Source organism: Grampus griseus (genome assembly GCF_964374135.1).
Source record: "Grampus griseus genome assembly, chromosome: 15".
In the NCBI taxonomy this organism is placed as follows: Eukaryota; Metazoa; Chordata; class Mammalia; order Artiodactyla; family Delphinidae; genus Grampus; species Grampus griseus.
Window position 1 is genome coordinate 41,133,616 of NC_139009.1, and position 13,605 is coordinate 41,147,220.

The following is a 13,605-nucleotide window of genomic DNA, read 5'->3' on the forward strand; positions in this document are numbered from 1 at the left end:
GAAACAGAAAGTAGAATGGTGGTTAACAGGCACTGGGGAGGGGGAAATGCAGAGTTTTTTAATGGATATAGAGTTACAGTTTTGCAAAATGAAAAAGTTCTAGAGATCTGCTGCACAACAATAAGAATATGCTTAACACTCTTGAACTGTACACTTATGTTATGGTTAAGATGGTAAATTTTATGTTGTTGTTCTTTTTGTTTTAACCACAATTAACAACAATACCTGCCCTATAGGATTATAGTGAAAATTAAAATTTTATAGATAGATGCAAAGTACTTTACTCAGTACCCAGTAGAGTCAGTGCTCTTTATAAAAGGGGGCTAGTTTTTTTTTCAGTGAAATCAAAATTATTAAAAGTATCAAGCACACAGACATTTCTACCTACTCAGTGAATGATTTCCTTCTCAATCAGTGTGTTAGTCGGTTGTTGATGGGGCATCAGTAAAGAGAATCACTGAACTCATTCAGATGATTCATTCATGCTGCCAAATTTAGTGACGATTATGAGTCTTGTGTTTTAGTGAAACATAAAGCAGTAACCTGAGGAAGCACCAGTCTCCTAAGAGAATTCATTCAGTTATACTTGGTAGCATCCATTCAGGCACTCTGGTAGGCAGTGACAATTCCTGAACACCTCTGAGAGCGGAGCCACACAGATTTTCTTTCTGCTGGAGAAAACAGGCTGGTGACATATACGTTACCGGACAAGAAGCCAAAGTCCTTCTCAAACTGACCCTGACCCTTACCCCTGGGATCCACCTCCTCTTACTTACTTTGCTCCAGCCCCACTGGCCTTTTGGCTATTTCTGGAACCCCCCAGATCTGCTCATCCCTCAGAGTGTTTGCACTTGCTCTCTGTCTGCCCAGAATGATCTCCCTCAATGTGGCCACAGGATCACTCCCTCACCTTCTTCGGGTTTCTGTTCCCATGTCACCTCGTCAGTGTAGAACTCTGTGACCACCTTATATGAAATTGCTACCCTCTTCTTCTCCTGGCCCAGGGACATTGATTTTTCTCAAAAACACATACTATCCACAGAAAAATTATATATTTTAAAAATTTGTTCAGTGTCTAGGTCCTTACAGTAAAGTCAGTATAAGCTCCATAAAGGTAAAAAAAAAAAAAAAAAGTCCTTTTGTTCACTACTGTATTCCAACCTAGAATAGTGTCTGGTACATAGTATGAACATATTCAAAATTTTGGGATTGAATGAATGAATATATTGGTCAAAGCCTTATTCAATACGAGTCAATAATGGCTTAACCAAAGGAGTTCTCCTCACAAAGGAAATATCTAAGAAATCTTACTTAGCAGCCCCATAGCATGCCTCTACTAAAAGTCGTTTTGCTTTAACCTCAAATTCTTTTCCATTCCAGTGAAAGTGAGAGTGTGTATATCTGTTTTGCTACCCTTTCCCTAATCAGAAGGGTTTCGGATACACAGAAGCAAATGTCCCAACAGCTACTGAAAACGATTTGGGAATTCAGAGGTATATGTAGATATGTAATAAAATGTTTCTAATAATGTACTATTATTTTATTTTAATATATATTTATTTTAATATAAATCACCTGTTATTGTAACTAGCTTTATGAAAATACACACTGGGTTCTTAGCTTATGCTAGGTAAATCAAATATTCATGACTGTCATTATTATACTTGCATGTGGTACCACCATATTGCTTCTGTTCTGTATTAGGAGAAAGAACTTCCAAAAAGAGAGAGTAGCTAGAAAGAATTTACAACAGGGAGGTGTGCAAGCTGGGTTCCAATGCCAGATTTTTCTTCATCCAGATCCCTGACCTCAGGCGAGACACCATCTCTCCATATCTGGCTGTATAGACTGTGTTTTACTATAAAAACCTTCTTAACTTCTCTGAGCCTCAAGTGTCTCACTAGAGAAATGAACATAAAAATCCTTGTTGCACCTATTTCACAAAGTTGCCCTGTAATTTTGAAAATTGGGACTCATACCCCTGGTGATGTGGTGGATGCTGTTAGGTGGTTCAAGAACTGTATTTGATTTCCAGGTTATATTTATTTGGATGTGTACTTGGAAGGAAAAAGTAATAACTAGCATATTAAAGTTGTAATTTTATGGATAATATTACTTTAAGATGAGATTAATTTCAAAAGTAAATTAAGTTTAAATGGAAAATATTAAGTGATAATATAGGTAATGTATAAATATGGTACAATTATGAATGTGGTAGATAAAACTGAGGTTTGGGAAAGTCTTGTGAGAATCAGTTGTGATAATATGTGAATGTTCTTTTCAAAGTTAACACTGTCAACCATTGTAAGATAGTATTAAATAAATGTAAATGAAATAAAGTATTATAATGATTATTCTGGTAGAGTTATCTTTTCTTTTTCTCTTTTTTTTTTTTTGAGTGCCTACTATGTTCTTGGCACTCAATAAAGATAAGGCATTTTACCTGTAAGCTAAATCCCTACAAACAAACCTGCTGGAAGCTGGGGCATATCACAGTAAACTGTTTCCCCACATCTCACATCCAGGCCATAAATCCAGTTCTGCTGATGCTAGACCATGCTCTAGCAAAGCTACAACTTGAGAAATGACATCCAGAATTCAATAGGCATTTTTTGAAAACCAAAAGGCAAACCTTATAAGTGAGGAAGCCGCTCTTCACATGTTCCTCATGTCCCACTATGCAGTATAGTGAAAAAAATAGAATTAGAGCCTTATTGATCAATGCTGAATAATAAAAAATAGCATTGCTAAACTCAAATAATAACTGTGGTATTGGGTCTTTCACAAAAAGGACTCAAAGAATCTGTACCTCATAAAACCATATATTTTAATGGAAGTGTGTAGAATGAGTATAATCCGTATAAAAATGTGAGCATGCACGAGATGTACGACCCTGGGGTGCTTGCCGTCTACCTTGTTCCCCTTCACATATTCCTTACCATAATATGTGCCATGGTTCAGATACCATATCTCCATTCTAGCATGTTCTCAGCTACTTACTTGTTTTTCTGCATTCACTTATTTTCTCAGATTAATCAGAAATTCATCCTATCTGTTCTGAAAATAGACAGGTGTCTAACTACTGCTGGTTCTCTAGGCATATGTCTCTCTCACCCATTAGACTGTAAACTCCATGGGAAGTCAGAAATCATTCTGCTTTATACCCTGTCACATCCAACAGTACCTGGAATATAGCAGATTCTTCACAAATGTGAATGAACGGATACTCTAGTGAATAGATATGTTTATGCAGCACCTGTTATATGCCAATTACTATGTAAGGTTCATTGCTGCTCAAGTATTGAGTATAATAAAATAAATTTTAAAACTTTACAAACTTCAAAGGCCCTTGTAAGTGTGGAATGTTTCCAAAGCATTTTTAATTAATTCTAAAAATCAGTTATTCACATGTAGTTTTAAATCAGAACCGTTAGATAAATTCTCAATTGGAGTTTTTATCAAGATTGTATTTACTATTCACAAAGATAGAATTTTACAGTGCTATGGTTACAAAATGTGCTTGTACAATACATGCACTGTTTCATATAGCTCCATGAAATGCTGGTTCTTTATAACATAGCCTGTGAACTACTTTCTGTGATGCCGTTGTATCTATGAAACAATCCAGAGTATTCTGTTAGTATACATAGCTTTTCCCATGATCTGAACACTTTTACATCCCTAATCCATGAGAACATGGGACATTATATGGCATTCTCCTGGACAACTGGCATTAGCCCACTATACTCTAAATATTCTGATTTCCTGTCCTGAATCGAGGGTGTTCTGTACCAAACATGGTTTCTTCCATAGAGGTCTCTGTTTTTGGTGAACAGTTTTGACATAACGGCTGACAAAATATGTGCAAAGGCTAGTGATCAGTGTGCTGAAAAGAAGCAAAGAAAGGGTCCACGGCGCTTTAGGGGTTCATCCAACAATCTGGTGGGGAGATAGTATAGAGGCAGCACTTTGAGGACAGAGACTGAAGTTGTTCAACATTTTATCCCCAGCGCTAAGCTTGATTTCTTGTCTAAAGTCACCACATTAATAAATGTTTGATGAATGGATAAAGGGAAAAAATAGCTACATAAGGTAGGAAGGGCTATTCAGTATAAAGAGTCTGAAGTTCTCTCGTTTTATAAACAGGGCACTCAAGGAAAGCTCTTCCACATATATATGTTTGACTCAGATCTTTAAGGAAAGACAGATTATGATCTACAGAAAGGGGAAAGTAGGACAAAAGATGACAGTGACGTAAGAAATGTAGGTCTGGGGAAGTTCTGGGTTATCTAATTTTAATTATCACGATGCCTGTGATTTCCTTGCTCCTTGATGTTTCTCTGAATCTTTTTCCAGTTCCTTTCCTTGCTATTATGATTCTTTCCTGCATTCACAGCTCTTCCCAAGGGGGCTGACGTCAGCGAGGGCTCAGTGCTGTGCTGGGGAGGAGCGAGTCTGCTAGGTGGGAGACAGCATCTTTCTCATCCCTCAGCAGATGCCCCAAAGCTGAGCCTGGAAGCATGCCCCAGTTTGCCTGTTAAACACGAGTCAAGTGCCCTTCAGCAAAGATTCAGGCTTGGCTTCCTTCCCTTGGCTATTAAGCTACATTCCCACAGAATTACAACATGTCTGAGGTTTCTAAAACCCTTTGTGTGTATCTCAGACAGTTATTTTGCTGGATCCAAATTTTGACCTTGGTTAAGCAGGCCTCAAATCCTTTCCAACCTTGCCCCTGAAGGTCCAAGAACACATAATAAAGGAGGGGATAAGAATAACATCTATAGCTTAGTGACCACTTATTATGGACCACTCACTGTGCTAAACATTTTGAATGCAGCATCTCCTTAACATAAGCCCTGCCTGCTAGCTACAACAATTACTCCTATTACCTCTATTTTACAGATGAAATAAAGAAACTCATTCAAGTTACACAATCACTAAGTATTAAAGCCAGATTTGAGACTCCGGCAGTCAATTTCCAGAGTTTTCAAGGGCAAGGGCAAATGACACTAGAAACACATAAACAGGCCTAAAACGACAGCATGTAAACTGCCACCTGCCTACAGTGTACACACCCCATAAGAAAGAGGGTAGTGGGTCATCTTCTTCATGCGCTTGGGTAGCAAGTACGTGAGCCCAGAGAGCCTCTGTGAGATGTAACAGACGTTCTAAAAATGACAGCACAGGAGGGTTTTCTGAGCTTGTGGTGTCAACGGAATCGGAAGAGGTGACTTTGGAAACAGAGCTTGCTCTCGGTTCAGGGAGCAAAGAGCAAGAAGACTTCCAGGACTCGTCCAGGTTCTCTCGGAAACCAGGAGAGAGAGGGCCACAGGTTTCAGAGCACAGACTGTCCGCCTCTAAGACCGTGTAATCTGTTGTGTCAAGCTTGACCTTTTGGATGCTTTTTTTTTTTAAACAGGAACCTAGTTCAGTGGAAAGGATGCTCATAGCAAGAAACATGTGTGTGTGGTGTGTACATGATCACAGAGGAATTTAGAGAAAGAAGTCTGGAAAAAAAATGTCATCTAAGTGCAGAGGACAAAATTGCACCAAAACACCAGCATCAGGAAGCTTGTCATGAAGATGGGGAAACAGAGCAGGTTCCTGGGGCACGTTACCTAGGAAGGCATCCCAGCCAAATGGGCCAAAATCAGTGTAGTGATCAAGACTTGCCAGTCTTAAAAAGCCCCTGGCCTGGTCCAAATAGAGCACATTGTTTTCCTCCAGCTCTCCCTCAATGCCCTGCCCTCAGTCATTTCAAAATGAAATTATCTAAGATCAGATTGTTTGTGCTGTTTATTTGAACAGAGCCATGTTTTGTTTTTGTTTTTTTTTGCGGTAGGCGGGCCTCTCACTGCTGTGGCCTCCCGCCGCGGAGCACAGGCTCCGGACGTGCAGGCTCAGCGGCCATGGCTCACGGGCCCAGTCGCTCCGCGGCACATGGGATCCTCCCAGACTGGGGCACGAACCCGTGTACCCTGCATCGGCAAGCGGACTCCCAACCACTGCGCCACCAGGGAAGCCTGAGCCATGGGTTTTTGATCAAGTGTTACTTCTTCTGAGCCTTATAAACTAAAGCATGATTAGGTGAGTATCTGCTACGTGAGATACCTAAGGGGATCCATTTTAAGCGAATGCACAAAAGATATGCAGAGAATATTTTCTTCATTCCAATCAGCCCAGCTCTAGCTCAGTTCTTCCACACTGACAAATGGATTGGACACGAACCCATGGGGCCTACGTCACCTGGTATCAATGGAAACTTGTATATATGTACTTAAAGAACATGGACTTTCCAAGTATATACGTTTCTCCCATAGCTTCTCTATTAGACAAACTGTGCTGTATAAAAAATACAGGAAGATCACTGAAGCGCCAGCAGCCAAAATGAAATTCAATCCCTTTGTGATTTCTGACTGAGGCAAGAACCGTAAAAGGCATGTCAATGCACTTCCCACATTCGCAGGAAGATTATGTCTTCTCCTCTTTCCGAAGAGCTGAGGCAGAAGGACAATGTTCCATTCATGCCCATCCGAAAGGATGAAGTTCAAGTTGTGTGAGGGTGCTACAAAGGGCAGCAAATTAGCAAAGTAGTCCAGGTTTCCGGAAAGAAATATGTCATCTACGCTGAGCAACAGCAGCGGGAGAAGGCTAATGGCACAACTGAGCGCGCACGCAGTCACCCCAGCAAGGTGGTTATCACTAAACTGGACAAAGACCAAAAAAAGATCCTTGAGCCTAAAGCCAAATCCTACCAAGTAGGAGAGGAAAAGGGCAAATATGAGGAAGAAGCAAGTGAGAAGATGCAGGGATAATCGTATATACAACTTTCATTAAAAACTGTTAAAATGAAAAAAATTTTTAAATTAAAAATACAGTAAGACATTCAACTTTTGTCTTTAATACTATCCATTTTTAAAACCATGACTCATAAAGTAAGATTTAGACAGTAGAAAGGAAAACGATTTATGAATCAAATAGACCCAAATATAGCATCATATTTTTGGAGTAGATCTGATCACTGTGGTTGGTGGTTCTAACAGAATAGATTTTGTGTATTAACTGTACAATGTAATTTTATTTGTTGTTTGCAAAGGGGAAAGTAGCCAAATTTCCCTTGACTTCTTTAGTAACATCTACATGTTTGGCCATGTTTTAGAGATTCCAGAGGTGTTTTACGTGGCAAGTGATAGTTGTTCTTATACCCAATACATCTATGATGTTGAAAACATGCTGTTGGATGGCGCATATTAGAAACCTTAAAGAAAAATAGATATTATCCTACACTTGAAGTTGTATGACACCAATACCCTTGGCATCCCAGCCTATGAAACCTATGAAAAGACATTTTTAAAAAGGGAAAATTGTGAAAAGGAAACTAATAAATAGTGACACATTTCTTTAAAATTAGCAATCTGAGACAATAATATAATTGTTATGCATCACAGCTAAAAATATTTCCAAACTGATAAAGTATACCTGAACTTATAAAAGTATGTTTAAAATTCCTTAGTTTTGTATTTCATATTTGATAACAAGGTAGATCAGGACATATGGTCATATCTATGTAAACTGAAACTTTATTCATATGTCTATAAATTTCCTTGTCCTGAAAGAAATAGAACTATCTGGCAACCTTCAACACCTGTAAGCATCAGTGCGGGTAGGCCATAGAGGGAACCATTTGCTCCAGTTCATGAAACATGGAGAAAGACCTTCTGACAACTGTATTAGACATGGTAGTGTGTGTTATGCTAAAAGAGAATCATTAAGCCAAAAAATAAAGCCTTCTAAGACAGAGCAAGGACTGGAGAAAATGGGCTGAGGAATGTCTCTTCCTAAAGACCCATGGGAATGGTATAAATGGGCTGCGTGCTTACTTAATCATTGATGCAATTATTTATGTTTATGTTTTCGTCCTTGATTCCATTCCGTCTGGCACTACCTGAATCCTAAAAAAGGGTGCTAAACTTGGGGGTTCTCGTTCTCCCTTTTCTCCGTCTTTCACCATAGGGTCCTCATCTCCCTTCTTCCTTCCATCCTGCCTCAACATTAGAGAAGACTCTCGTACTGTTTAGGGCTGACCCCTCTGTGATGCTCTATACCAATTTATTTGCTCATTTATTCAGCCAACCTGTATTTTGTGCCTATGTCCAAGCCACTCTCCAAGCACTAGGAGGGATACTCTAATGAATAAGAGAAGACCTCTGCTCAGCAGGAACCAAGAGAAACAATAATGAAGCATCCGATTTGGGTCCGATTTGCACATCCAGGTTGGAAATTCTGGTATGCTGGGGAGATCAAGCATTGGGTGTATATTTTTATGAGGTTGTAGTGGGCATCTTGAATAAAATATAAAGACGGCTTTGGAAATGATGGTGAGACCCTAGTGTGCTGAGTTTAAGACATTCAACCAAGAAAAAGGAACATTTTCTTAGACTGTGATCTGATTCGACAGAAAATATGTTCTGAGTTTTGAAAGCAGGAAAGAATATAGTCTCTAATTAATTGTTTTGAGATATAAGAGATGCTTTGAAGGTTACTCAGTTGTTCTCTGTACTATTTCCTCTCTCTTGCTCTTTTTTTTTTTTTTTTTTTTTGTAGGGAGTGGGGCATGTTCCAAATTCTTTGACTATGATTTATGTGCCAGAGTAAGAAAAGAGGTGCACTTCGCCCTGCTCCTGCCCAACTCCTCACCCCCACCCCTGTTCCAAGTGAGGGAAGCACCTTAGCAAGGGTGTCAGGGTCAACATCTGAGACTATGAGTATGAATAGTTTTCCCTGGCAGACAAATGTAAGATTAATGGAAGCAGATCAAAGAATAGCACCCATGGTGGTCCCAGGAAGGCTGGAAAGGCTGTCTTAGAGAATGCACATCACTTGGAATTCTGCCATAGGGAGGAAGGAGTTGAGGGGTAGGCATCCCAGCTATTTTTTCAAGTGAGGGCTTAGAGTCCAGCATCATTTTAATGTCCATTGCTGTTATTAACTGCATTTCTTAATAGTTCCCCTTCAGCCTGCTATGGCATGAATAAAATGAGGCCCAAGAGCTGAAACAATGCAAAAATAAATAAAGGCTATAAAGGAAGAATAAACAACATGCTATAGAAGTTATTATCTTTCCAGCATTTTCAATTTCTCTCTCTTAACATACCCCTAAAACTCCATTAGTGGTTTCCTATAAGAAAACTAATTTTTCAAAAGCATCTGTATTCCCAGCTAGATTAGAACTGATTTTCACATTTGTTTTGATTTCATGGTTATGATCAGGAGTTAGAAATTTCCCTTCAGCATTAGACTTCTTCCATCCATAGTCCAAATAGTCTATCTCTCCTTCTGACCATTGCCAACTTTCCTCAAAAAAAAAAAAAAAAAAAGACTTCTTCTATCTCTTCACTATCCACTTTTTCCTTAACCTCTTGCTATCTGAGTTCTTGGGACCATTGCTCTTTCAGAGTTGCCTCTATCACCTTTTCTCAGATCCTTGTCCTTTCTCAGATCTCCCATGTCTTTTATAATAATTGTTACTGTTTTTCATAATATATGCCATACTATTTTAAATGCTTCTGTTTTGGGGAGCATCCTCTCTTTGTGCTTCTAGGTTGATATACGCCCTTTTAAATTGTCAAAATAACCCTTTGTTATCCTCTCTCATTATACAAAAAACTCACATACAAAGAGGTTGTACAATTCGTCAGAAATGCTGGACCCAGGCTTGGAGTGCAGATTTGTCTAACTCTAGATCCTTAACTCTCTCCACTCTTCCATTGTGCCTGCACTGGAATGCCGTGTAGTTCACAAAAGTTTCATCGCAACTACTAGAAGAAATGGCTCGGCCAGGTCAAACTTACAAAGAGAAAGATTTGTATCTGGCAAAACAGATGATGAACTTTGCCGGTTCTCCCTGGGAGGAGGGACCCATCTGCCCATCTGGTTCAGAAGCCTTCAGGGGCCCCACCCTACACGGGACATTGCAGTAGGGATTGCCCTAGTCTGTCTGGAAGAAGGGTCCTGCTAGCTTGCTCCTCAGGTCTTTAAGAGGCCTATGGAAAAAAATTCCTAGGACTTGATTCTAAATAAGCAAAGTCAGATGGTGGAGCCTGTCTTGGGAGGGTCATGGTTCTGTCCTAGGCTTGATCTGGGTCTTTGTCCTAGTTGCCTCAAATGAGAATAATCCTCTAGCCACATCACAGTCCCTTAAAACTTTGACTGACGTGTCAGCAGGCTTGGTGTCTCTGATACGCTGTAGCGGCCCAAGTGTCTACTTTCAAGCATCTACCTCCTCCTCTCCAGCCATAAGGCCCCCTATCAAGCTGTCCCCTCCTGTGGTCTTACCTGTCATTAGGTTCCTGCCCTAGACTCTGGGGTACATCCCTTCCCTTCCCTTCTGACCTCTTCCCTGTCTTCTCTCCCTGCCCTTATTTCTTAACATAGGTACTTCTCGAGGTTCAGGGCTTCCATTCTCTTCCTGCCTCTCTTCTAGTTACCTTCTCCGATGGGCATGTACATTCCCAAATCTTCTATACCTCCTCTGTGTGAATGGCTCCTAATCTTTCTCTTGAGCATCTGTCCTGCGTTCCATAGCAGCAGAGGAATCTCTCTGCAGATTTTTTAGGCACAAAATAGATTTTCTTGTTTGTTGTCTAGCAGCCAGCACACACTGGGAATGCAGCTCAGTGTTCAGTACATACTTTTTAGAATAAAAAAAATGAATGAGTCTCCTCCTGGCTCCCCTCATTACTTTTCTCAATGAGCATGTCCATTTCCAAAGCTTCAGTACCTCCTCCATGTCAATTTGTTGAACAAATAAATGAATGAGTTTAAAACAAAACTTATTTTTTCTACCTTTATTCAACTCTCTCCCTGCTGTTGCCCTGAAACAGGTTATAGAATCAGACTGAATTATTTTGAAACTTTGTTCAATGTACTAATAGGATGAAACCTCAGACAAATTACTTAGCTTTCCTGAGCCATCTCCTTAGAGGGAAAAAGAAATCACAGAGAATAATGATCACCCTACTTGTTTATTATGAAGATTAAACAGTATGTGTAAAATATCTCAGTGCCAGCCATAGTCATGCTTATCAGCTCTAATCCTTAATTCTCCTAAAGGTATATTAAGTATCTCATTTAAAGCTCACAAATACCTCATGAGATACTTTTATAGCTCTACTTTATAAATGAGGTAATGAGGAAACAGAGGGACAGAATGTGACTTACTTGCACAAGGTCAGACAAAAACCAAGTCCTAGGCAGTATTCCTCTAAGGCCCATACAATAAACCACCTTACTCTTAGATTACAAGCTCACTAAGAGGCCGGATTCAGACCTTATAAAAATTGATAAATCAAATGGCTCCAAATAAAATGAGGCTTTAGAAGGTGGTCACTAAACACTGAAGAAATAAACAAATATGTTTACCTTTTGAAATCTGACCTCCCAGCTTGATGGTAAGCTATTTTGGGGGAAAGTCTGTGAGTACTCCCACAATGCTAAGTGCAAAATACTAAAAAAAGAACCCACTTGACTTAAAAATTATGGTGTAATAAAGCAAATATACTTGGTGATGCTTTTCCAAAAACACGAGGGGTTGGGTGTTGCATGAAAGAGGAATTTTAAGATAAGGAGAAATGAGAAAGAGAAGTAATTCAGAGCAAATATGCTTCAGTGAAAGTTGTGTGAGTCAACATCCCAGAAACCAAGTCATAATTTCTTCATCAGAGGAGGAACACATGATTGAGAAATTGGTCGTGCTAATTGGGGTTGAGGCAGTTGTGCTTGATGAAAAGGAAATCATCAGAAATAGTTTGATGTTTTCTATAAGAAGCCAGAAAATGTACTATAATTCCAGTTGTGGGTAGAAATTTAATGCATTTTAAACAGGGTGGAAAGGGTGAATAATTGTTTTGTCAGTTGGTAGAGTGGATTTTAGTCATCTCAATAACTATAAACCTAACTGAAGGAGAGCGGAAAGGCATATCAGAAATTGGGGGATGCAAAATCAAATGTAGGAAAGCAGACTGATTGCTTATATGAGAAATTAATATTGCAAATTGCCTAGACAGAGTTTTAGATTAAATGAGGAACAAAAATAATAATTAGAAGAGAGGTACCTGACTCCAAAAGCAAGAAGAAAGAACTGCTTAAATACAGCAGGTAGTTGAAAAGCTTAAAAAAAAAAATCCTGACGTGAACTACTTTTTTTTTTTCTGAAAATGATAAGAACACACATAATTGCTTAATTAGAATTCTATTACTTAATTACAGTTACATCCTTGCAGTGATGGATATAGTATAACCTGTAGAGCTTGGTTATGATAGGAGACTAAAAATAAGGGGGTGTGTGGAATTTCTAAGTGAAAATACTAGGATTTGCTTTCTGTGGCAAGGGATAGTAATAAACGTGAAAGACATGTTTTATGGGCCCTGAAAAAGCTCACAGCTCAACTTAGAAGTAAAGTTTCTAGAGGAATAACTGAACTGTGACCTTTTTCCAAAAGCTCGTGATAAACTTTTCTGTTAGATGATGACAGACAAGAAACTCAAGGTTAATTTGGGAGATGCTTGTGGAATCATATGATCATTAAAGTTCTGGTAAGAATAAAAGAAGAGGAAAATGACATGAAAGATTGTGACATTTAAAAAACTGGCAATGGGAAAATGCTTTTTCCCATTCTAAGTTTATCTTTAAATGAAAATTAGAGGAAAGAAGTACTGAGTAATGTTGCACTTGCTTCTACCAACATGGTTATTATTTTGGTAAACTGAAGATCGTATTGGGTGTATCAAGGATACCCAACTTATTAGAGACATTTTTGCAAATAATAGTAATAACGATTTGGGGAAAGTCACTTAATCTAACTATGCCTTAGTTTCCTCACTTGTGTCATTAGGTGTTTTGTTTTTTTTTCTAACCACTATGATATATGCTGCTATATCTTCTTCTGATGTTAACACTTGATGTTTATAGGATAACATGGCTACCTAAGAAGGAATTTATAGGTAAATTAAATCAGGGTGTTGCAAGGATCCAATATGCTCAGGCATTTGAGAATTTAGCTCTTGGGTCTGTCCTTCAAATGGTGTGATACTAGGTTGACACACATGCTAGATACATGGGTTTTAGTATGCTACTGGAACAATAGAAATTCTGATGAATGGGGTCAGATATAGTATGTCAAAGGCTTGAGTTACTCAAGTGATTATGAGATTAACTCTCAGAAATCATGACCTTGGCTTCTGCAATGCAATCAAGAAGGTCTAAAATGGTCACTTGGAAAGTGCTTAAGAAATAGGAAGAGTGGAGAGAAGAGTCTGAAATTTGAAATTAAGCCACAAGCTTAAGAAAAATTTTTTTTCATGATAATTTTACTGTGCATTAACACCTGCTTTAAGTAGACTTTCATAAGTTTATATAGAGTTGACCTGGAGGATCTAAAAACCACTTCAATTTAGTTACAGTCTGCCAGGTCTGCCGTGCACATTATAGATTAGAGTGTATTTAAATACCATGAAAATGTACTGTTGCATAAGATAAGCTTAGCTCCTTCTTTGCTCTGAGGCAATTTTATCTCATTGATCAGTCAGACACAAGCCAGGTGTTAT

General features: G+C 38.9%; 1 protein-coding gene and 1 pseudogene across 34 annotated transcripts in view; one reads left to right on the forward strand and one right to left on the reverse strand.

The window, feature by feature from the left end:
• The window catches only part of NRXN1 (neurexin 1), a gene marked incomplete at its 5' end in the record, with an annotated part of 1,123,860 nt that overhangs the window by 655,048 nt on the left and 455,207 nt on the right, over window positions 1–13,605 (reverse strand). The window lies entirely within an intron of this gene.
• On the forward strand, window positions 6,382–6,815 carry LOC309834198 (large ribosomal subunit protein uL24-like; annotated as a pseudogene). The gene has a single exon. The product of its transcript is annotated as a large ribosomal subunit protein uL24-like (transcript).